This window comes from Falco peregrinus, chromosome 8 (assembly GCF_023634155.1).
Source record: "Falco peregrinus isolate bFalPer1 chromosome 8, bFalPer1.pri, whole genome shotgun sequence".
NCBI lineage: Eukaryota > Metazoa > Chordata > Aves > Falconiformes > Falconidae > Falco > Falco peregrinus.
In genome coordinates this window covers 46,168,005-46,193,490 of record NC_073728.1, presented here as the reverse complement: position 1 = coordinate 46,193,490, position 25,486 = coordinate 46,168,005, and positions in this window count along the sequence as shown.

Here is a 25,486-nt window from a genome sequence, read left to right as displayed (position 1 = left end):
CAGACCTGGGCAGCTGCCCACGCGGCTGCGCTGGCATCGCCTCCACTCCCACCCCTTCCCTGGGATTTTTCCTGCGGTACTACCTTTGTTGCCTTGCTTGTGCCTTAATCAAAAGCATCACTTTGAAAAAAACAAACAACACAATAACCAAACAAAGGCTACCTGGAGTGTTTTAATAGCAAAATGAATGCAGGTGTGATATTTTGGGTATTTTGAAGGCTTCCTCTTCCACAGATAACCCACAAGTAGGGGAACAGGAATAACCAGAAGGTAAGACAGGCTGTGGGGTATATGGTTCCCACTGCAATAAGCGGAGCTGGCAGGTGCCTGTTGTTTTGTCCCTTTTCCCTAAGCCCGCTCCCTGCGGGGCAGGAACCTGCACTATTTGCACTATTATTTCAGCGCCCACAGCATCACTGCCAGGTGCAGGCTGGAAGCCCAGCTGTGCCATCCTGCCCATCCCCACAGCACCCTGCCCTTCTCTGCACCCCTCTCAACAGCTGTTCCCAGAGGCAGGATGGCACTTTATAGCTCCTTGTTCTGTGGTAATCTCTCAGCTTACAGCCCAGCTACACGGATGGAGAAAGCACACTGCAAAGGTGCATGTGGAAGGTAAGCTCTAGATTTGGGGGGATCAGACACTTACGGGACGAAGAGTGGGACAAACACGGGGGAAACCGAGAAAGGGGATGTGGGGGTGGATTTGCCAGGCGTGGGGGTGGTGTGGCAGCCAGCCAGGAGCTCACACCTGCTGCTCCAAGGCTCCTGCAGCAGCCTCTGGGTATCTGCACAGAGCAAGGTCCCTGGTGGGAGCCCAGGCTGCGGACGTACGCTGTCTTCGTGCCTTTAAGTAACACCTCCTGATGCTGAACAACTGAATATGGGTTTGATCAATGCTTGAAAAAGTGTGTGTGCACACATATATGATTATTATGATACTTTGCAGCTGTTCTGGGCTGATTGTAAGAGTTTCATCGTTCCTGCTTGTGACTTTAAGAAAGTCCTGCCTGTGGTTACATATTTGTTGCTGTTCAATTAGCTATAAGGAGATAAGACAGGTATCACTAACGTTTAAGCGGAGTAGAAGAAAACAGCAATTTGCATAAATTAATTAAGAGACTGACCTCGTTCCCCAGTACTCCTCAGAGAGCAAGCGGAAAAAACCCCAGTTTATTAAGTCAATGCTTAGTTTGACACCTGAATCAAGCTTTACCCAAATCAAATGACAAAACTAATCCACAGCAAAATGCAACATAAGTCCCTTCACTTCAGTCATTTATTTTTTAAGCTATCCCAGCGATTTATTTTTAAACATATCAGTACGTTATGTTCCATGACATTTCACATCTACAAAAACACCATATGTATTGGCAAGTGATTACTCATTGAAAGTGCCATATCATGGATGCAAGTATATCTGGCAGCCTGGGTTTTCCCCACCTCTTTTGGGTCTATGCCCTTATTGTTTCATGGACACTTTCTTATCGGGAAAATTGGCCGAGTGTCTATTTTATCCCATGCTAAAGGTATATTTGAATTTTCTGTGGGCATTGTGAGACCACACCTTAGTTCCGTGAGCCGTGGAGGGTGGTGGGCACGGTCTACTAAAATTCAGAGCTGCACTTTGTTGCTGGAGAGGTGACTGGAAAGTGATGCCACCCCACCTGGCCCCAACATGCAAACAGCAGGTCCTCTCCCACCTGCGCCATACCCTGCATGTACTTTCCGTAGCAGCATTACAGCTACTCTACCGAGTACAGCTTCACCGCATCAATGGCTTTAGTGCGGCTTGAAGACATTATTCACTGTAACTTAGCGATTATTTCAGAGCCATCCCTCGATGCTCACAACCCACAGGCAGTAACTTTAATAACAGAGCTGCAAACCTCCACCGCTAGCTGTCTCATGGCCGAGCTGACAAGAGCAAATTGGCCAGGTTGTAGTGACACAGAAAGCAAGTGGCTTTGTTACTAGCGGGGGCTGCCTAGCTGTGCATGGGATCACCAGAGCTGGGCTAGGTTTCTTCTGCATCGAGGTCTTCCTCTTCAGGAAGCTCCTGTGATCTATTTTCTCTCTGCAAATCATTTATCCAACTAAGTCCCTAAGCAAATTATTTCAAAGATGAATCTCCAAATGGCCGTGGAATTGGCCCCCACAGCGGGAAGTGCCTGAGCAAGAAGCGTTCTCACATGTTGCACACCTTTGACACCTTCCCATTTATATTGCTGGCCCAGCTGTTGAAAGGGGATAGCAGAAAGCAGAAGCAAGGCACTGTTTAGCAGATCGTCATGAATAATAGACAGTACAAAAAAATGAATCCAGGTGCTTGAAGACAGAGTATAAACCATAATTAAAACCTACCAGTGCTGCTATGACAGATGGTACAATACATACCCTGAAAATTGTCCATGAACATTCATTTAATATCTGAGAACAGTAACTGCCAGCAGGCTGTGGTGCTATTACTGGATTACCACTTTGTCGGCGACACGCAGGAAAAAATTCTCTGGGTTGCCTTATGATTCCCAAAAAACCCACAGAGCATCATGTAATCTGACATGAGAAAGACCAAGTTCATCACAGATATACTGATGTGGATGCAAATAGAATACCCAAGGCAACGTATTTTGCAAAGATATTATAAGTTAGCATGCAAGCATGTCTGGAAAAATCACAATAAGGTGTTTTGGTTTGTGGTAGGAACATGTTCTGGTATTTTGAAGTGGGATTTGCAGTCCTGGAGCAGGACAGCGTGTTCTGCAGCACTGACATGAAAAGGTTGCTTAACCTGTTCCTCATTTCAGCTTTAAAAAGGCAGCACAAGAATAACTTCTGCACGTCCATCATTCTGCCTTTGTGCGGGCTACAGCAGGAACTGAATTCTGCTTGCCTGCTAATATTGCTTCTGCTTTCAGAATTAATTTTCTGGTGCATATTTCTCCTTCTCCATTTCTGCTACCCTGCTTACACATTTTATGTTATTTTTCCTGGCTTGGGTGAGTCAGAGCAGCTCTGTAGCTTGTGGGTAGCAATGCCGAGGGTTGGACCATCCCCAGGGAGCACCTGGGCTTTGCTTCAATGGCAGACGGAGAAGCCTCTTGCGCGGGGCCAGTTCTGCAGAGCAGTGCTCTGCAAATGTTCCTGCTATTTGTAATCAGCCATGATTGTCACACTTTGATATTTGTTCTTTATAAGCACTCCTGCAGAGCTTGCCAACAGGAATGTTTTCTACACAAAGATGCAGCAGCATGTGTTTTAGACATGAATTTTGAACTTATGAGTATTCACGCTGGAAACCTGAGGAGTCTGATGTGATTAAGAAGCAGATCCACATCACACGGCTTGTTTGCAGTCAAAACAGTTCCAGTTCTGAATTATGAAAATCATTTAGCCTAAGCGTGGTCAGCCAGCATCTCCTGGCAGAGGTACATGTCCCATACCCAGATTCACCTCGGCATTAATTTATTCACCAAACAGGGCCAGCTGAGCAGGCAGTGCAATGCACCGAGCAGAAAGTTATTCAGCACGGTGAGGTGAGGTTAATAAAACCCCAGGCTGAGGATCACAGCTCTGTAGGGTGCTGTGCCTGGAGGAAATGCTAGGAAAGGCCCAATGAGGTGGTGGTGGCTACCCATAATCATGTTTGGTTTTAAAAGTAGGATGGAGATTTCTTGCCATAGTCCACCCTGGCAGCTCTCATCCAATCTCCCTGACCAGCCCTGGACCCCAGCTGACCCTCCTCAGAGCTTCTCTCGGCTTGTCTTGGCTGTGCTACAGCGAAGGCACCATTAGCTCTGAACACCTGGGTGTGGAAGCCCTTAAACCAGAAAAGACTACACCATGCTGTGAATAAACGATGGAGAGAAAGAGAAGCAATATTCAGCAGCACAGTGCTGGTTGAGCCAACACAGAAAATGACCCCACCGTCCCAGCACTGTACAGGCAGGAGAAGAAGTGTAGTGTCTCTCCTGGTCACTTTGATCAGCTGGCAACATCTAGGCATTTCAGCAGAGGAAGGTGTCCTGAAGAAGACAATACCCAGTTAATAACTGGAAGAAGCATCAACCAAGAGGACTAAGGAGCTCCTCTGTTCCCAGTGCCCTTCACCGGGCAGTGCACGTGGTCCCACAACCTGCGCGATGCCCCTGCAGGGGTTTGCTCTGCAGTTTTTCCAGGCAGTGCTGCCGAGAGGACACATGGCGGTTCTTGCAAGTACTACTGAAAATGATCCAGGCGAAATAGTGACTAGGAGATGGGGCCAGTACCTTTGTGTCTGTAACTTAAAATGGGGTGACTAACCATGGGAGAACCTTGATGCCAGCTAAAGCCATTGGAGGTGCCTAGGAAGTGCCCAGTCAGCGAGGCTGGCGTGTGCTCCGTGACCCCGAAGGATCCAGGTTATGGCTGAGCAGTGGTTCCCTGAATCGGCAGCTTTCTGGCACCATGGGCCAGAGCCTGGACAGGATCCCTGGGTGCTTCAGCAATGCTAACACAAGTTCCAGTGCCTGGTATCCGAAATCTCTGTAGGTTGAATTGTCCCAGGTGCTGTTTTTTCTGTTTGTTCCCTGTGTTTAGGTGCCTGCAGGCTGTTTGTCCTGTCCGCTGCTGTGCGGTGCTTGCAGCTCAGTGACAACTCTGGCACAGGGTGCTTTGGAGCAGGAGCGGGGGTGATGGGTTGCCAGGGGAAGCATGTCTGTGCTGAGCCCCCATTCCCCCTGCATGAACACATGGGGACAGGAGCGAGGAATTAATCCGGACTCCTACCAGTGAGCAATAGTTTAGGAAGATGCTCCATTTTGCTTGTTGCAGATCACAGCCCCTGGCTGAGACACAGCTGATATACAGGTGCTGCTTCTGCACCCCATTTCACTCCAAGGCACAGGTGGAAAAGGGTGAAATAAGAGCGCTGTCACAGCCAAACCCCCGGCTCAGCTCGGTGCTGGTGCTTAGCAGCTGTAGCAATGGGTTTGAGGACCCGCTGACTCCCACCTGCACATCCCTGGCATCAAGCCGAAGGATCCTAACTTGGCCACGGTATCTGGCCACCCTTAGTACATGTCAAGTGTCCAGCCACGTGGGAGACATCACCAGGCACGTGGGGCTTGTCACCATGTCAGCATGTGGGATGCTGGGGCCATCTTCATAGTTTTCTGTCTCATCATTCTTATGTTGGTCACAACAAATGAGGGGCTCCTTAGACCCTGCCCATGAGTCCTTACATCCTCTCCAGCCCCAGACCAACCACAGAGGGAGCTCAGAGCATCCCAGCCGTGTAAGGGCTGCTGCAGCTGGTGAGCTGGCTGTGCCTCCGCCGACACAAACCATCCACCTCTTCATGCACATCCCCCTCTACATCAGTCTACTGCTCGCTCATGAGCTTTGGAAATGCTGAGATGGACACAGATGACAAACCATGGGCTGTCATGCAGTTATTTCCCTTCTCCTGACTACTCAACAAATGCTGCCTTCTGTTGTCTACCACCCATGCAGGACATGTGAAGCTCCAGAGACCTAAGCTGATGCACTCATCTCATCTGCTCAGCTGCAGTAGCTAGAAGACAGATTGACTGTACACAGAGCTGGAGAGACAGTCTTGGAAACAGCATCACAGATTCTCAGCCAGCTTAAGTCTGTATTTCAGCCTCTGGAAATACCTATAGGAAGGAAAATGTGTGGGAAAACCTCACAGAGTTGCCGTGTTTGACTGCTGGCACATCCTTCTAACTATTTTCTTCACTGCTCTTCTAAAGCAAAGCTCCTGTCCAGGATCAATGCTGCTTTCTGCTGAAACTGCTCAGACACGGGATGCATTCCATGCTTTCACTTGGTCTGAGGACCCCAGCGACTCCTGTGTCACTGACCCAGAGCTCCCAGTGGGGATCTGAAGGTACGTCTGGCTCTGCACTGGTGTCGGCCAAGCCTGTGTGCTGCTTTCTGGGCCAGATGACCCGGGAGTAAGCAGTGCACATGCAAAGGCTGTAGGACAGCCTGGCTCCTTGCAGGCGGCAGCAGAGCCAGCTGTGGGCCGATGGTCCGGCTCGGATGCCAGCCCCTGCAGGAGTCATCTCAGGTAGGATCAGACAGTGCACATCTTTTGTTCAAGTTCAAGTTCAAGACCAATGGGGTCAGTGCTGTCTCTGATATAGCAAATGCACAGGCAAGGCTGCGAGAACGGGTATGACAACAGCTTGCCACAGTCTGTTTTCCCCAGCTTAGAGGTGAAGTGGTAGCTAGTTGTTCAGAAACCCATTTATTGAAGAACAAACTGATTGCAGAACAGCTTGCGCTGACCTGAACTCACAGAGAAGCTTTCTACCGTGCCGTGGTTTTGTGGCTCCCCCCCAGACTCTGCATTAGGAAAGCAAGGTCAGCCTGGCATCTTTTCTGTGCAGAGGGAGCAGGCAGAAGACATTTCCTTCAGTTTAATCATGGCCCTGGCTATTCGGACTTCTGCATGTCCAAATATGACAGAGACATTGAGGAAGCCACCCAGACTGGAGCGGAGCTGGATGAAACACATCTCAGCATCATCACAAGCAAAAGCCTCGTCCTACTCCAGGAACAGTCGCAGTCGCTGTGTAGGAGGTACCAGTTGCCGAGAAACCACCTCCTCACCATGTAGTCTGCAAATGAGAGTTATTCAGAGATACTTTACCTAATGGTCTTCATCGTACAAGTGAATACCTACTAGAAAAAATGACTGTACTGGATACAAAGCTTCTGGCTACCCTTACTGTTACTTGTTTCCCTGCTAAAGGAGCTCTACAGCTGGAGCTGTGCAATCAAACCCAATTTTTCCTTCTCCATCTTGCTTTTCATCCTTCTTCAAATTAGTGGAGTGGCTGTGTGCTTTCAGTGGAGTTGCCCAGAGGAAAAGGCAACCCGTTCTTCCCCATTAGTTTTGCAGTGTGTAGGAGCCAGCCCTGGAGTGAGGTATCACCTTGGCTTCCCCCCAGCTGGGACTAGGGGAACGTATGGAGAGGGTAAAGCTGAAGTTTTGTTCTCCACACACTAATACTTCATTTTGCATGCTCCTTCACAAAGGCAACAAGGCAAAACAAATGAGCCTTGATAGCCTTACCCAAATGAGTTATCATCTTGGCAGTTTATCCCCTGTTCCCCTTCATGGGTAGCTGCTTCCCTCAGAGGGAGGGATGAGAAGTCTTGATTCATGCAGGCAGGCAATGCTAGATGAAACATCAGATCATGGTGACAGGACTTCCCTGGCCGCCTGTCCCACAACCTCCCACAGCCATATCTTGCTCCACGAGGGAAAACTGCTTGGATGCCGTGCCAAGACACCCATTTAGTCACAGCACTGAGGTGGATCTACCCAGACATTTTCCCTTCTCTAAAGTGAGGTAAAAGGACATTTGAACGACTAAATCTGGCTTTTGGAGAACTACAAAAATTAACTGTTTCAATGGAAAAGGTCCAAAATGACTGGGCCAGACAGACTAGAAATTAAATAGGGTTTGCATATAACCACTCCCTGCCCACAGATGGGTTAATTGTTCTAGCTAACACTGCCCAGTCCCTTCCCTGTGCCCGGTGTTCACAGACCAGAAATGCAGCTCTGGTCTGCTCCAAACTCTTTCCAGCTGCGCTCCCTGCTCTGGCAGTGTCCTGCCACAGGCTGTATCCTGAAAACACCTTTCCCTGAGCAGATCTGCTCCGTTCCCTGGGACAGACATGCTCTCCCTCCTCCCTGCACGCTCAGCCAGACCAGCTCTCTGGAGGCACGCGGGATGCTCAGGCAGACACTGCTACCCAAGTCTAGATGGCACGAGGAAGCTGCCGCTGGTGCGAAGCCTCTGGTTTGCACCCTACGGGGACTGGCCCCGTTCAGATGTGATTGGAGCTGAAGGGAAGGTGGAAGCATTGCAGAAAGATTAAGCAGCTAAATCTGGTTAGCTGGTTACGCGGTGATGGCTGGCAATCCTGTAACTCTGCCAGGATCATGGCAGAAGCTTTAGGGTAATATAAGACAGGGGCTGTGAGCAGCATATCATGTCTTAGTGTGCCTTTTGTAGGGGCTGCTCTTGTCCTGCTTAGGGTGGGAGAGAGGGTGAGTGTCTCCTGCCTCGAGTTTAGAACTCTACACAGAAAACTCTTTGTGGATCTATAGACACCCACACCTCAGACACACCAGCTTTGCAGCCTCAGCCTAGGACTGGGTGTGCTGGTGAAGTCAGAGAGCTGGCATGCTGCTGCTGTGTGCTCGTGGGGCGCCCGTGTGTCAGGCACCGGTGGGAGTGGGCAGCCTCTCTGCAGGAAGGTGAGCGTGTGAGGACCAAGCATCTCATCCTGCTGTGCAGGCAGAGGGGCCAAGGGGGTAGCCTGGCCCTGCCGATTTGCCTGCAGCCTGGTAAAGCCTCCAAGAGCACAAACAGGAACAGAGCCGTACAGGTCCTGGGGGCTATGAAACACTTCTGACTGCAACATAGAGTGAATCCTGGGTTGAAAATCTGAATGTGGATTGAAAACCAGAATTGAAGCCTGTCTTTGGGGCTGAGCAGGCTTTGCAGATACCAATGCCCAGGTTATAACATCCATCCATCCATCCATCCATCCATCCATCCATCCATCCATCCATCCATCTACCCACCCACCCGTCCATCTCACCCCCTGACCTTTCTCCTCTTTCTGCTGTTTCTCCTCTCTCTCTCTTTCCCTCCTTTACGAATTTTTCTCCTCTCCTCCCCTCTCCACCTTTCTCTTCCCCAGCCTGGGCTGCAGCAGTAGTGGCAGAAGTGAGGTGGAATCAGCCGCCCGAATCGTGGAGCAGCAGGGAGCTGACACATCAATCACAGCTCTGCTGTTGGAATTAATGAGAGCGCCACAGGTTCAGGCTGTCACTCACTACCCTCACTTTGCTGCTTCCATATGGCTGCCAGCCGACAGCCTCACGCTTCCCAATCTCTGCCAATTACAGCCTCAGCACTCCAACCTCCTCCTATTAGGCTCACAGCTTCATTATTCTAATTAAGCTAAACAAGCTGAGCCCTCCCTTTCTCACTGTTGATGCGTGTCCCCTGCATGCATCAGAGCTACACTGCAGCAAAGCCCCTCATTGGGGCACCTTTGGAGAAAAAAGGCAGCTAGGGAGCACGGGAGCATCGGGATGTCTTCTCTCCCCACCACTTCTCTGGTCCTCATCCCTTTAGCTGGGCAGCAGGGGGAAATGCCCCGTTTGGCAGCAAGTCTCAAAGGGGTCCTTTCTTGTCAGAGCAATTGCAGGCAAGGCTGGCTGATCTCAGCCAGCCTGGTCTCCAAAACTAATTAGTCATGGGATCATTCAAAGCTAGATTGCATTTTCACCTTTTTTTTGTTGTTTGTTGGGTTTTTTTTAGGTATGCCTTCTGCTGCAAAAACATGGGCGGTGGCGCCATGTGGGCAGGAGCCCACTGGGAAGGAAGGAAAGTTGCCTCTGCTGGCCAGCTGAAGGAAGCCATGGTTGGGAGGGGTTTGCACTCCCCCGGGGCACGGCCACGCCACTGTACCCTAGGTAACCCCCCCAGTTTTGCTCTGCCTCCCATGGCCCTCGTGCTGGCTGGTAGTGACTTGATGCTCTGGGCAACAAGTGGTCATGACTCCAGAGGAGGGTTGGAGCAGCAACCTCAGCCATTGCTGGGGAGGTGGAGCAGAGCACACTGTGCTGATAGCCAAGGTGTTCTATAACAGCTGGGGGGGTTCTCTGCCATTAAGTTGTGTTGCTTGACACAGAATGAGTGGGTTAACCTGTCTTTCTGCTGGCAGGGATGATGGGCTGCAGGGAGCACAGGCAGCCCCCCCAGAAACAGGGGGGACACGGGTCCTTGCACTATGGCACAAGATTCCACTCCTTCACCAGCATCTGCTCCTCCACGCCTGGGCTGCACTGGCACACACAGACATCCCCAGGATTGTCTGAGCCCAAAATGAGGACAGTTGGGTCTGCTGGGGATGACGTACAGGATGCTCCACACAGCCCATGGGTGTAATCGGCCATAAGCACTCCCAGATGGCCGACCTGGCTAAGTTGGGGTAGCAACAGGACTTCATAGGTCTCACCCCAACTGTGCTGGGGCTCTTGCTACTGCAGAGATGTTGTCAGTCCCAGCCCTGGCTGCATTGCCCACCTGGCCTGGAGCCGTCTTTGGTTTCAGGCACATGCAGTGGCAAGAAGCTGGTCCCTGCTGGGATGGGAAGGGTTCCTCTGCAGATGTCTCACTGATGCTGCAGACCCTCTCTCCTGCAGCTGGCACTTAGGATTTGCTGACCTTTGAATCCCTTAAATCGGTTGCTCTCAGCGTTACTCTGACAAGCGCAGCCAAGAGATGCAGCCGCTGGGTGGGTGCCAGCGCCGAGCCTGGGCTCCAGCCGAGGCAGGGAAATGCCTCGTGCGGCTCGTGCTCGGGGTGGAGAAACAGCAGTGATATTCCTCCATCCCTCCTCCCCCTCCGTGCTGCGTGACACCGAGCAGCGTTCAGAAAACCCTTTGTAAACAAGGCAATGCTGTCTGCCCTAAGATAGAGTTTACTTTTTTTTTTTTTACAAATTTTGATCTACATTTTTCAAAAAGCTTTGTCTCTAATTTTATTTCCTATTTTCTAAACAACTCTGATTTTTTTCAAACTTCCCCAGTGTCTCTTCTCCCACCAAGCCAGAAGTAGAAGCAGGAGCCTTCCCAGGCAAACTGGGGATGGTGTGTGCCACCAAAATCCACTAAAATTCTGACAGGGCACAGGGTGCTGAGACGGGACCTGACACCCACAGCTGTGGCAGAGCCGGTGACCCTGTGGTGGTCCTGTTGCCTCTGCCCGCCTGGCAGGTAGAGGGGGGCGTAAACAGCAGAGACATGTTGGCTATGACACTGTTAGCATTTTCCCAATGAGTTATTACCAGGTTAAAGGGTTGTGATAGTGCCAATATCCAAAGCTGGGTTATTGTGTTATTAATGTGTGGCTGTCGCTGGCTATTAGCACTGTGATCAATCCCCGGTGACAAGGGCTGCTTAGCCTGTCACACTTTGTTTTATCTTCCATTCTTAGACTTTTACTAACTCACAAATTGCTAATCCAATCTCCTATAACCCAGTTAGGGGAGGACATTGTCTCTGTGCTGCTCAGAGAGGGGAGCTGGGGCCCAGGGAGCAGATGTGCTGGTGGCAGGGTAGGCACGCGTCTCTCAGGGGTGAGAAACTGGCTAAATCAGTTACATGAAGCCCAGGAGAACATCTTGCCTTAGCCTTTGGTACTGACTTACCTCTAGGTCATGTCCATGTCCTGGTCACCCCATGATGACCTGTGGGTGTCATCCCCATCTCCACATCGCCCACCCCAGTGCTATGAAGACAGCACTGCCATCTGCCCAAATGCCTCCATCAGGCATCTCAGAAGCCTCAAGAGCTTTGGCACATCCACCCTGGAGCCTTCAATGGGCAGAAATTACCTTAAAACTTCAGTCCTAGAGATGAGTCTGCACTTTGGAGCAACCCATTAGAAAGAATTGGCAGCTTGTCTTTGACCTCAAGCTTGTTTCATCGCCCGTTTCTTGGAAATGCAGCATTTCTCTTAGTCCATTTCTGATCACTGACTACTGCAATACCTTCTCGTCAGAGAACTCCAGGCAAGCTGAGAAGGAGCATTTGTGCTCTAACTACCATTCATGGAGACCATGCTGCCTGAATACTGAGGCCACCAACTGCCCAGAAGACCTGCTCAGAATGCACCACAGCCCACAGTCTTTCTCTTGAGGTAGAGATCTGAGGAATTTGGATTATAAAATGAGTTTCTCTCTCTTTCTGTCCATGGCAGTAGGTGATGGTAGAAAGAAGACTGAGAAAGCTGGTGGAGATGCTCCATTCGGGATACTTGGGGTTGTGTAGGGAGTGTGAGACAGGACTGGTGTGGATGGTCTGGGGGTAAATGCACAGCCTAAGTGTGGGGGCTGGTGCGGGGTGTCCAGGAGTGGAGGATGGGATTGCTGAGGCTGGAATAAAGCTGTTGAAATAATGCCCTGCATGGTGCACCCCGTGCAGACAGGAGCCTGGGGTGTTTCCCAAAACCCCTGTTCCCAGATGCTGGAATGTGTGTCGCTCCTGCACACACTCTTCGGGCTGGCGAATTTTGCTGCAGTTGCTACGCACGTACTGAGAAACTGCTTTTTGCTTCCTGGCCAAGACAGTTTTGTAACATCTCTGCATGCAGCAACTGTTTCTCTGCTATGGGTGGACTGAATTCGTATGTGCACAGCCTGAAAGTCTGCAACAGTGCCCTGAGGCTTGCAAAAGGCATCCTATCAATAAATGATAATGATTCCTGAGCGAGAAAGCCGACTAGCTAGTTCACGAGTCCCAGATGCTCCAAGTGCACGAGGGAGAGCTCCCAGGGAACAGGCAGGGGAAGGATCCGGCCATGCTGAGCACTGGGGCTCCGGTGTTCAGCTCAGGTCTGGCAGCTGGTGTCTCAGTGGGCAGGGAAACAACGGGAGGAAGGCATTTCCTACAAGGCATGACCTCCCTCTGTGCAAACAGAGGTATTTGACGTAGCACTGAATTCTGCCAGGAGGGCAGGAGGATGCTGTGTTGAGATCTAATCCATGGTGAGCTCGTCGGCAGGACCAGGGACACTCGTGGCCTTTTCTCTCGTACCTCCAGGCCACTCCACAGACCATGAGTCCTATTTTTAGGTTTTCATATCTCTACAAGAATTTATGAAATAGCTTCAGCAGTTACCAGAGACAGGCCAGGACTTCCCACCCATTGCAAGAGCTGGGTAAGTGCCTGGGTACCGGGACGCATTCCTGGAGCCCTGCAGCATTTCATAAACTTCGCTGTGTTGGAGATTTGTTCTGTTGGAGAATTGTTCTTTGTGCTGTCTTTGTGTGTCGACATACAATATGCAAGCACCATACCATGCTAAATATATTCCAGCCAGTTATTAGGAAACAGATAGCACCACAAAAGCACTAGAAGCCCATTCAGGCTGGTTAGATAGCACCAGCAGGAGAAACAGGACAGCACGCATCTCAGTATAACATGCATTAGGAAAACAAAATAACAGACACATATAAATTAAACTCCCCGAGTGATACGTAGTCAAAACGGTTATAAATTCTGCACTTGCATTATGTAAAAGTCACACATGGAGAAGAAGGTGCAAATGCCATTGCAACTCATAAAAACAAAGCTTAGTGACAAAAAGCCCTGGGCTTTCTCTGTGGGAATGGGAAAAAATGACCCTGTTGGGGGAGATTCACAAGGCTGGTCTGACTCAGTGTGAACAAGGTGTCGGTTTAGATGTGGCTTCATCCTGCTCAGGGATGGAGCATTGTCCTCTGTCCTTGTAGCTGGAGATTCCAGCCATTACTCATGTTAGAGAAAGATGATAGCCAACATTCACTTGTGCTGGGCTCTGCAAGAAAGCACCATTAATAACCCAACTAGTGAGTACCCTTCCCTGCAAAATTCTGTTTGCAAAGACTAAGAGTGTCTGACAAAAAAAAAAAAAAAAAAGTGTGACACTTCCCACCATGTTGTGGATCACCTGTGCCCTGGAGACCTTCCTTTCCCTGGGGAGCTGGTGCCACTTGTGCTAAGGGAAGGATGAGCGCACCTGGAGCTGTGCCTAGTGCTGGGAGGGGATAATAGAAGGTCTTTTTTCTCCCCTAGATTCTGCAAGGTCTATTTAGGAAAACAGCTTATATGTCAGCCCGGGTGTCACATTGGGTGTGACAGGGCCAGCACCGTGCTTCAGTCAACAAACAGGGCTAAGCATAGTTCAAGCACTCTGTGTTCCTACGAGCTTTTAGATCAGCTTAAACTGTTTAAGCAGCTGCACTGCAGTTTAAGATTAAGCTGGTCTTTTGAGCAATCTAAGCAGTTTAAAATACTCTAAAGGCTTAACATTATAGCCAGTTTAAGTTGCTGTAGGGGCTTAAAGCAGTGATGTGCAGCCAGTATCTTAACAGGGTTTTCCACAAAATGTGTCTTTATAGCCTGTGATAAGCCCTATGGATCAGGGTGTGTGTGTTTGCATAGGGCATGCTCATCTGCCTGCCTCGCAGGCGTTTCTTCCTGACCTTGCTCGTCACTGCTCAAATGTGTGTTCCTGCCTCTTCACTTGGGCCACTGTGTCTGTACCAGTTGGAGAACGCTCTTGTTTTATCTTCCAGCATCCTCTTCCTCTCCCAGACACACCAGATGCACCAGAAGGACTTGCTTCTTCAAACTCACAATCAAGGAAAAAGGAGAAACCAGCTCTGTTTGACACGCTCCGGAAGCCCTGGCCCTTTGTCTTAATGAGGCATCCAGACTTGGTGAAGGAAGAAGAGACCTCCTGCATGCACAGTGCCCGATGCAGCCTGAGCCCAGCTGGGGTCAAACAGGGGACTCCAGACCAGCCTAGCAGAAGGGACATCTCTCTGAGAGCCTGCATGCACAGTGCCCGATGCAGCCTGAGCCCAGCTGGGGTCAAACAGGGGACTCCAGACCAGCCTAGCAGAAGGGACATCTCTCTGAGAGCCTGGTTTTGTGGGGCCTTTAAAATAGGAGCCGTTGGCATGCCATAAGGCTGCCCTTCAAGGACCACAGAAGCTAAAGGCGGCTTATGCTGCTTTAACTCTGCCTTATGACATGTTACAGTCTTAAGGCATTTAAGTCCTTATGTGTCACCAAGGGTTTAAGTCTTACACAGCTTTAAAAGTGGCTTAAACGCTCTCTCACCTTTCATGTGGGACACGGCATTCCCTGCACAAGTTAGAGGGATGGCAGTGCATTGCTCGCACAGCGAGGGCTTTGCTCCAGCAGTGCCACCTGGGATGGTCCCCTCAGTGCAAGCTTTGGGGTCTCACTCCTGTGACCATACCATTCCCACCTTGGCTACTGGCATAGAGCTTTGCAGTACTGGCAGCATGGGAGCAAAATGGCACTTCCAGCTCCTCAAAGCCTTTTACCAAAGGGCAACACTGAGCTTTGAGCTTGAAGTCCCTTTTAAGAGATGAGGATGGTGGTCTCACTTGGGGGATCTACACCTCACTGCCTCTGGTGATGGAGAATATCACTTGAGGTTTTCTGGATCAAATGCAACCCCAGGGGTTCCTCTACCCCATACCTGGCAGGACCAGTGCTGGGCTAAGCCCATGTTGCTGACAATAACCTGTCCCTAACGCTTTTCGGGTGGTAGGAAGTTTCCCCACAAGGACATCTGCTGTGCAGGTGCAAGTTTGGTTTATGTGATGCTGTGCTTGGTACTGTCTGTACTCAGACAGGAGAGAAATAACCCTCAGAAGGTTTTTAGCAAGTGTTTCTAACTTCTAGTGGGTTGGATGCATCCCATCTATGGGGAAGGGGCTCTAGAGCTCAGGAGCCCACCATCACTTCGTTGTATTCTGCATCCTTCCACTTGAGGCTGGTGCTGCTGGCTGCAGAAGAGTATTGCTCCAGACTTGGTGGGTGATGTTTGTGTGACCTGCCTGTCACCATACAGCAGCAAACTCTGTGGCTGTCTAGGGTCCTAAAACTGCCCAGGCAGACAGAGAGATGCTTCCAGAGCGCATTCCCTCTGCTGCACTGGAGGTGTTGAAGACAAGCCTGGCAAAATTGGTCTCTGAAGTCCTCTAAATCTCACCTTTGATAATGGAGACAGCCCAGATGACTCTGATCTCTGCAGATGAGCATGGGCCTCTGTGCTTGCTTTCCTACCCAGCAGATGGTCAGATGAAGCAGGTTTCCTGTGTCCTGTCCCATCTGCACCCCAAACAGTGAGCCAGAAGCTGAGCTTGAATGGCCCCTCCCTGGACTGTGTCCAACCTGCGTTACTCAGCATTCTCTTCAGAAGGCAAAATCACCCCGAAAGCAGTCGGTCATGGCTGTAGAAACCCAGCGCTGGGGGAGGTTTCACCCACCGTTCGGTCTCGCTTCAGGTCACAACAGGAGCTGTGGGGATGCACAGACAGAGCAAGCTCCAAGGGCAAGCTGGGAGCCAACGCCAACGTCACGCTCTGGGCTCTGCACGGTCTCGCTGGACATCGGAGGTGACAGGTGTCAGCTTTGATACAGCCGCCGGTGAGCTGATCCCCAGCCATGCGAGCTCAGGAGGTAGCACATCTGCTGGGCCAGGGCAGGAGCGAGGGTGTCAGCAGCCAGGCTGGCTGATCTACCTGCAGCTCAGGGACTTCTTGCACTCCACAATGTCTGCTGCAATTTTTCTTTCATTGATGTACAGCCCTCCTCAGACCCTCCTAAGGTGCTACGTTAATGCTGGGAGGCTGCACCAGGGTGCAGTGTCTTGTAAAGATGGATTAACGAACTGATAACATCGTGCACACTAAGATCTCCAGGCTTAGACATCTTCAAGTAGCCTGAGGAGCAGTGGGACCCAAGAAATCCCTTTTGTTTAGGCAATGTATATTGCTTCCCATGGACTCAAGTTGTGCCAGGGGAGGTTTAGATTGGATATTGCGAAAAATTTCTTCACTGAAAGGTGGTCAAACACTGGAACAGGCTGCCCAGGGAGATGGTGGAATCACCATCCCTGGAGGTGTTGAAAAAATGTATAGATGTGCTTAGGGACATGGTTTAGTGAGTACTTGGCAGTGATGGGTTAACGGTTGGACTTGATGATCTTAAAGGTCCTTTCCAACCTAAATGATGATTCTATGACTCCTGAGGCTGCTTGGAAGAGGCTGATGATATGAGGGTTGCTCACTGGTTTGATGTCTCCCCTCTTAAAAAGTCAAATAAGAAGTTCAGGCTAAGATGCAAATTCACTGCTTAATGAGTCTGGGTCCAAAGCTTGGGGGGTGCCTCCATCAGACAGCCCCCACAATTTCCACCTCAGGAAGGATCATTCCTTCAGCAGTGGGGGTCAGAGCACACCAAGTCTCATCTCCTGTATTTAGCATAACCGAGTCAAGGCTATAGCTGTCACACCCTTGGCCCCGGTTACTGGTGTTTTGCACAGATTACATCTGTGCCAGTTTGGCAAGCTCAGAAGAATGGCTGCCAGCACTCCCGCACGCCTCTGTGTCAAGCCCCTTCCAGCAATTGTGCTTCGCTCCTCTTGGCTGAACCACGCACCTCCAGGGCTCGTGCACGAGCTGGATTTATGGTACAGCAGACAGGGCTGTTACTGCTGCTCCACCCTCGGGGACTCTGAGGACAGATGCTCGTGTTGGGAGCTGCCCCACACTGATGAAGCAGTGGAGCCCAGAGGAGTGCCTGTGCACTGGGACACCATCAGACATTCTCTGCCTGGTTTTGTGGCCTTCCCAGAGTATCCATGTCTACCCTTGGCACATCCACCTGATGCTTTCAGACGATGACATTCATGTACCAACTTTCCAGCCACCGTAGGGAGCATTTGTGTTTGCAAATGAAGTGCCCATGCATCTCTCCGGCACCTGTCTGAGTACAGGTTAGCCGTTGCACAGGTTCCTTCATCTTGTACAGTTCTGAACGCTGTAGAAGGTGCAACATTTTTATAAATACAAGAGGCCTGCTCATCTTTCTGTTTTTTTCAAAGGCAGTGGGCCAGTTTGTTAATTTTGCATTCCTGTGCCCTTACTACCAAAGAAGAAGCCATCAAAGTATAAAAAGTGTAGCGTAAAACAAAATTGCTTAAAATGCATTCCCACCCCCCCACCCCCCTTTTTTAGATGAGATCACAGAAACTGGGGCTTGCAAATTCGCACCTGGCAAAAGGGTTTTTTACTATTGGAGCAGGTGAGGGAGCGGACGTCTGACAAATGCCATGTCGTATTTTTTCTACACTTCTATTTATCCTGCGTATGGAATTTGAGCAAGGAGCTCTTGACCCAGGCAGTCCAGCTGTGCTATCACACAGTCCTGAGCAGGATAGCTGAGTCAGGTCCAGATTGGTTAGAGTTGGCTTTAAATTAATTGAACTGTGATGTGCATACCCACGATACATGGAGGACTTCATACTCTCTCACATATTTTGCATTTTTCATGCTGGGATTCTGCTGTCGATGTCACTATCCAAACAGCTATGCTTGAAAGTGCCCATAATGTAAAAAATTCTTTGTTATCTAAATAAAAGACTGCATTTCAGGTTAAAAAGTGTGTCTAATAACCATCATTTTCCCTTCACTTTGCAAATTTGGCCAGTTGAAATGAGCAGCTTTTGTGCCTTGAGCAGTGGCAGAGGCTGCACAGGAACATTAGGAGCCCCTGGCTTGCTCAAAATTTCTGCCGAGAAGATTGCTCATTCAGGTGCCTCAGTGTGGATGGAGCTTGGGCTCCTGTGATTTTAATTCTTGTACTTTTAGTGGGTCCAGCTGCACCTGGTGGATTTTTCGGACAGGAGACTGCTTTTCATTACGCACATGAGTAGTGGTGTTTCTCAGCAGGACCTGGCCACCTATGTACCATTTGCACCTCTGAAAACTCCCTTGGTGGGGCAGTGGAGTGTCTCTGACAGCATGGCAGCAAACCTTACTTAACAAAGAGACTTTATTTGTATTTGAATTCTTTAAACCATCTCTCCTGTTCATTAGGTTAACACCAGTTTAAACTTAATCCTCAAGAAAGGATTCACCAAGCTGAGTTTCCACAGCTGGAAAAGTTTACTCTGTAGTTGTAAAGGCAGAAATACACACAGGCATGTGTGTAAATGCAGAATTTTTGCATCTCTGTGGGAAATCTCTTTCCTGGGCACCCCAGCATCTGGTGTTTGCCTCCAGACCAGAGACGCAGCTCCAGCTCCTGTATCCTCTTCCTCAGAGATGATTTGCACAAACATGGTACATTTTCCAGGTGAAAGCTGCCTGTTACTCTGTTCGCTGCTGCACTTGCTGTTAGCTGTAAACAGATGAAGTGCAGCAGTCAGCTGTGTTTTCTTCCTGTTTACAAGAAGCTTTGCTCCCAAAGCTTTTCACTTTCTCGTGCACCTACCCAGCCATCACCCCTGTGCCTACAGTCACAGGCTTCCCGTGACCCCCTGTGCTGGACAAAAGAGCCCTTGTCAGAAAGAGGATGCTGCTTGGATGTATAGTCACTCTAATGATGCCTTAGCCACCAACTGTGGTTCAGCCTCACCCTCAGCAGAGAAGGCCCCCATGCAGCCATACTCCACCTCCCAGGTGCTCCCTGACCCAGTGGGAGGTGATTTTCTGGGTTCCCTATCTATTCATTGCACTGCCTCCTTTCAGCACTCACCCTGAGGACAGGCAAGGCCAAGAGCTGTAAAATACTGGTTTAACCCATCCCTATTTGTTTTGTGGTGCTGAAGCTTTGTGCTGATCCCACCTGTAGAGCTAAAAATTGTGCTGAGGAGCTCAGGGGTGCAGGATGTGACCGGGCAGGTGCAGCTTGTGCCTGCAGCCAAATGCAGCACAGACCATCCCAGGGGGGTGCCTTGCATGATGGGGACCTGATCATTGCAGAGCAGCACTTGTGGCAAAGAGACACAGATGAAGAAAAGGGCTTGCAGAAGGAGGCACCTGCCTGCTTAGATGGGTATTGAACATGCATTGGGGTACACCCAGCAGCCCTGTTTCCCCCAAATCTCTGCTTTCTCCAACCCCTGCCACTGGGCTCATCCCTTTGGAAACCCAAGGACAGGGAGAGCTGATATGTCCCAGCATGTTGGTCTGGTTATGGGGATGATATATGACATATAGCCAGGATGAACACCTTGGACTGACTGTAGGTGTCTCCCAGACCCATATGCTTGGTCCAGCTATATCCCACAGGTGAGCAGCAGCATTATGTGTCTGGCTCTGCTAAGACGAGGACAGCAGGTGAAGGATGCTGCCACTCTGTATGCTTTGACTTCTCAAATGCTCACTGGCCCTTGCACACTCAGATGGATATTTTCATGCCTTGGCTGTGGGTGTGAGGCTTCTCCATATCCCTGCAGGGCACCCACCACCCCACTCTCAGAGACAGGTTAGTGTTCAGCTAGAAAACACAGAAATGATGAAGTGTGAAAAAGCCGAGTGCAAGTCCACCTCTTTCTGATGGTGCCCTGTGTTATGCTTGTGGTATTGGCAGCCTTTCCCCACTGATGTTGAAAGGAATATCTATTACATTATTTTTAACATAAGCACATGTGCTTGAGCACCCTATGGCTGGCTGGAACAGAGGCATGACTGCAACCCCCCTGACCTCCCCACAAATGTATGTAGATGTAGAGCCATGTACCCTGCAGGGTATGCGGGAGTGAGGGGGTGCACACACACAGAGGTTCATGCCCAGCTGTGCCCCTGCATGCACACGTATGTATTTGCATGCACACCTGCATGCATGTGCACAAGCAACATACACATGCACAAAAATATGCACACACAGATATACATGCACACATGAGCACACATGCACATGTACATATGCACACACGTGTGCATGCACACACATGTGCAGATGTGCACCCACAGGCTCCCCCACAGCAGTTCTGCTCCCATTTGCCCCTGGCTCCCATAACAACCCTTCCACATGCCAACAGCCGCTGACTCCCCAAGTGTGTGGTCCCTCCCAGACTCCTCCGGGAGGAAATCCACCTCCCTCCACCCAGCACCTGGGCCACTGGGTCGCCCTTCCCAACCTGGCCATGGTGTCAGGCCCCACTGCTTGCCCAGCCTGCGCCAGCCTTGGCATGAGCCGAGCTTTGCTGTGCTGCTGGCCCAACGCTGGGTTTTCTCACCATCTCTGCTGCCCTGGGATGCAGTTGCCATGGCAATGCATGCGCCGAGGGTCTGTACCACCCAGTGGCTGGAGGAAAACGCTCCCTATCTCCTTCCCCACCTGTGATGGACAATGCTGTGCATCCCTGGCTGAAGGAGAAGCCCACAGGGTTTTGCACCACTGCAACATCTTGCACTTTGATCACTCAGCTATTTCACGTTTGGACTCTGGCCTGCTGCAAATTAGGCTGCAAATCTGAGACTGCAGAGCAAAACTGCAGGGTGATCTAAGAATGGTCCTTTCTGCTTCCCAGAAATGTTTTTGAGATATTGTCTCACAACGCTGCAAAAAAGACCCTGTGCAAGTTGTGTGATAAAAGTGTTTCTGAACCCATTATGTAATTGCTCTCTGTCATTAAGAGGGATCAAAGTTAGCCTGAACCATTTGGAAATGTGTCTGGAGACATAGCCCATAAGCTCTGTCTCATAACAGACATTTAATAGTTAGGTGATTAATAGGAAAGTGCTTCCTCCTTCAAATATCAATATTAACTTGAACTTTGCCTTAAGTAGGCTTGAGCCTATATTTGAAAAAGTATATTGTTAATGTGTTAAATAAAAATCAGTCATTTCATACTGTATCTTTCTGCTATAATCTTTTCCTTTGACTCCTTTTCATTTTGGTCCCTCAAGTAATGATTCAAGACCATTTTTCTGCACACGAATATACAAAGGAAACTGTAAGTCACCTGCAGCCTGCGAAGCTGAATTTCCAATTCTTCAGGCAGCAAAGCAAACAGTGGGCTAAGAGCGGATAGACTGAAGTAGTTTGACATGAATGATTAACAGAGCTGGCTCATCAACAAATACATGTGGGTCAAAATGAAGACTGCAAATATTTCGTAAGAAGAGAAAGGGCTAAATGAATTGAATAAAGTGTTTGCTGTGACTTGCTTGGCTGCCTGTAACTAGAAGGCTGCATTTCTATAACCCAATGTGCCTTTTTTGTTTCCTTTTCCTTTCAGCAAAACTGCCAACTTCCCAAGGATCCTAGCTGTGTGTTGCTGGTTGCTTGGTGTGATATTTCTCTCTGTACAAATGGGCTGTTATTAATGAACAGCCAAAACTGAAGGAAAAAAAATGGAGCCGAGTTTATCTGCATAGCTAAATAGCTGCTTTTAATTTGCCATAAGTGTACCAGTCACTCAGTTTATTTGTAAGAACAAACTTCAAGACCCTTGCTCTCCAGTGCAAGCTGTGGCCAAGAAAAAGAGATGCTGCAGCGGAGAATCAGGGTGAAACACAGCAAATGGAGATTTAAAAAAAGTTTTTTCTGTTTCAAGCAAATTACTGAGGTGGGTAAAATGAATCCCCTCTGCATCTGCCCTGGCTCCGGAGGGGTGGCTGCAGGGCTGCGTTCAGGTCCCGGTGGCTGTGGCATGTGGCATGCAGCGGCGGATGGCTGGCACCGCAGGGCTTTTGGCACCCTGAGGGGCCGGGGTGGCTGGCAGCAGTTTGCAGGAAAACAGGCATTGCATTTCCAGAATACAGGCTGCAGGGGATAAACACTGCATTCCTTGTTCCCAAGAAGCCCCTGCTGATGGAGGACAGGACGGGTCAGGCAGCCTCTCAGGAGCATTTTAGGAGATTATCCAGGCTGCCAAACTATACATCAGCTTAATTCAGGAAGGAAATGGGGTGCTCCGCTTTAACAATCTGAGTGGAAAGAAGAAGATAATGTCATTCCACTTCCCTGGATGCTTGCACAGCAAAGCAAGGAGTAGTACAGCCAAGGCAGGCACACCCTGGGGCATGCCCCCACTGCTGCACCTGGGCGTTTTGAATATCTCCAAGGATGGAGACATCACAACCTTTTGGGGCAATCTGTGAACTTCAAGTGTTCAAGGACCCTTGCAATAAAAAAAGGTCTTCTTACGTTCAGACACAATTTCCAGTATTTCAGTTTGTGCCTGTTGCCTCTTGGCCTGTCACTGGGCACCACTGCAAACATTTACTGAACTCTGTGAGGCTCCCATCAGCCCGTTTCTCCAACCTGTGGAGGTCCCTCTGAAGGCTAGCACACCCATTGGGTGCATCAATCACTCCTCTCAGTTTTGTATGTGCAAATTTGTTGGGGGTGCATGTTTTCCATCTTCCAGGCAGATGCACTTGGCCCCGTCACCCAGCTCCAACACACCTGACTTTGAGCAGGCAGCAGGATGCCACAGTGAGAGGCAGGGCTGAGACTCAGGTTCTCCTGGAGGGGGTCAAAGCACCTCACTGTCTGAGCTGGACCAAGCAGGAGGTGAGAAATGATTTCCCGACTCTGAGAGGAAAGAGACTGCCTCATTTCCATGGAGCACACCCTAAAGATGAGGAACAGGCAGCTCCTGCTCGCACCCGCTGCAGTTATTTCTCCCAGCCATGAAAGCAACAGTTCACATCCTCAGGAGACAGTGAACATACTGCAGTTTCTCTGCCTGCACAGCTACAGCATGACTTCAGAGGTGGGGGCCTGATGGGGCAGGTGCTGCTGTGGTCCCTTTCAAAGAATGTACGATGTTTATCCAAGTTTACTGGATTAAAGAACACAAGGAGCAGCTGCCTTAACCCTGAAGCTGCTGAGCATCGGGCAGCCTGGCATGTGCAAGGGCTGTGTTTCCAGCAGGTCCAGGGCATTCTGGGACAAAACCAGACAGTCTGGGTTTAAACCAGTCTAGTGACAACCTTACTGGGCATGTGGGATCCCCAGAGCATGAGAAATCACATGGCTGAAATGCAAAGGCAGAAGATGCAAATTTGTTGCCAGAGGAGCATGAGGTGGCAGTCAAATGGATGACTTCCATTCATGGAGAAGAAACTCAGCAGGTCTGGGTACCTCTCCTTGGGCAGGGCTCAGCACACATAATGGCTGGGTTCAGCCCTCGTATCTCTCAAGGGGCCCAACTCTGCCAGAGCTGGTCCTGGGGCAGGACCTGACCTCATCATGCAAACGGTCCTGGATGGATGCAGGAGGGTACAGGAGTCTGGAGACCTTCCGCAGAAAGGGACTTTTGTACCCAGGATGTGTCAAAATGTGGCAGATGAATCTTCCCAGCCTGGCCTGGAGTCCAGCCTTTGCATCTAGGGCGGCACAAAAACCGTCTGGAGAAAGAGAGGAATGTGCCCTGGGTGCTGTTTGTCTGGCACATTGCTACTGAATGCGTGAGCGCAGTAATTGAACCATGTCAATAATACACCAACAGAGCATTTCCACCAGAAAATGGCATTTAAATGGCGTTTTGTTGTAATAAAGAATTTCCATGGGAATACATTGATTTCAAGGAAATTTAATTTTGAAAAAAAAAGAAGACATTTTGTAAGCTTTGAAAGCTCAAGCACCTCTATTGCAGCAAATACATTATTTGTTACTCCACAATTGACTTTATTTCTCAGCTTATTCAACATCATGTAGTTATGTAATTTGATTGAAGTAGTTAGCTAATATTCAGACTTGACTTTTGGCAGCTATTTCCAATATGGAGGGAACTTGCAAGAGAGCCAGGTATTTCTGGAGGCATTCATTTCATATGCAAAAACATTGTTGTAAATGACCCTTTCCTTGAGATGAGCACTGGTGCAGCAGGACATACTGATGCTACCAGACTTCCCCAAGCCTCTTTCCCCAGCCAATATGCGGCCCAAAATCTCAGTCTTTGCTTGCTCTGAACATAAGGCTGGAAAGTGTTGCTTTGGCCACCCTTGGCTTTCTGATGATTGCTTCAGATTATTTCCATTGTGCCTGCTCCCCTCAGCCAGGCAGGCCCATAGACCTCGCTAACAAAGCAACATCTCTTCAGCTCTTTCATGCGCATAGCTCAGCTCTTAATTAGTCTTACACATGGCCTGTGCTTTGGGCAATAGCTCCCGTTGGTTGCATAAGAGAAACAAATTCTTTCCCTGCTCACTTTGACTGAAGGATGGCAGCAATGCCCAGCCTTTGCAGTGCTCTCCCAGACCACTTTTGGAGCCAGAGGGTCCTTGTGCCCCTGCGCACTCTGGTTTGCAGCTTCCAACCTGCTCCCAGCTGCCTGCAGGGATGGAGCAAGCCTTTCTCCTCCTTCAGCAAAACCAGCCTGATACAAGCACAGCTGGAAGAACAAAGTGCACAACCACTGTCCTCCTGGGCACTCACCTGCATTTTTCAGGACGATATAAGTAAGCGACAGCTGTGCATAAACACATTAGCAAGGTGTTTGGTCCATCCAAAGTAAAGACAGGCCAGCGCAATTCTGAAAGTCTCATCTGAGGAAAGCAGACAAAGACTCCAGCTTTTAAACTGCCTGAGTCCCGCTAGACCATGAGAAAGGGCAGCCAACATATCTTGGTCATCAGGATTAGAATAAGGGGATTACTGCACCTGCTGAAGTCTCTCTGAACTTCAAAGGCTCATGGCACATCATATTTTTAAATGTGTCCCAGAGTAATTAAGCAAAGCAACTTTAAAAGAAAGGCATTTTGTCAGTCTGAGGAGCTCCCTTGGGGGCTTCCTTGCTGTGGAGAAGGTTAGCCTGATTACGGTAGGAAGACAGGCATTTTACAAGCTCCTCACCACCGCCGCATCCTAGCTGCAATGCTGTCTGCCAGGGCCAGGCTCTGGGTCCTGGAAAACCTCCCGCAGCAGCCGATCAACCCAGCGTTCTTGATAGCAGAGTTAGGCTCCTGCAGCAGCTCAGTGCCTCCTCCTGCAAAGGGCCTTATCGCAGCTCTCCAGCCGCCGTGGCAGCATGGGGGGCAAGGAAGGGGGCCAGGATTCACGCAGGGCTGTCAGGGTGATGGACGGATGCTGCTGGAGCACAGCCCTGCTGAGTCTTGCATA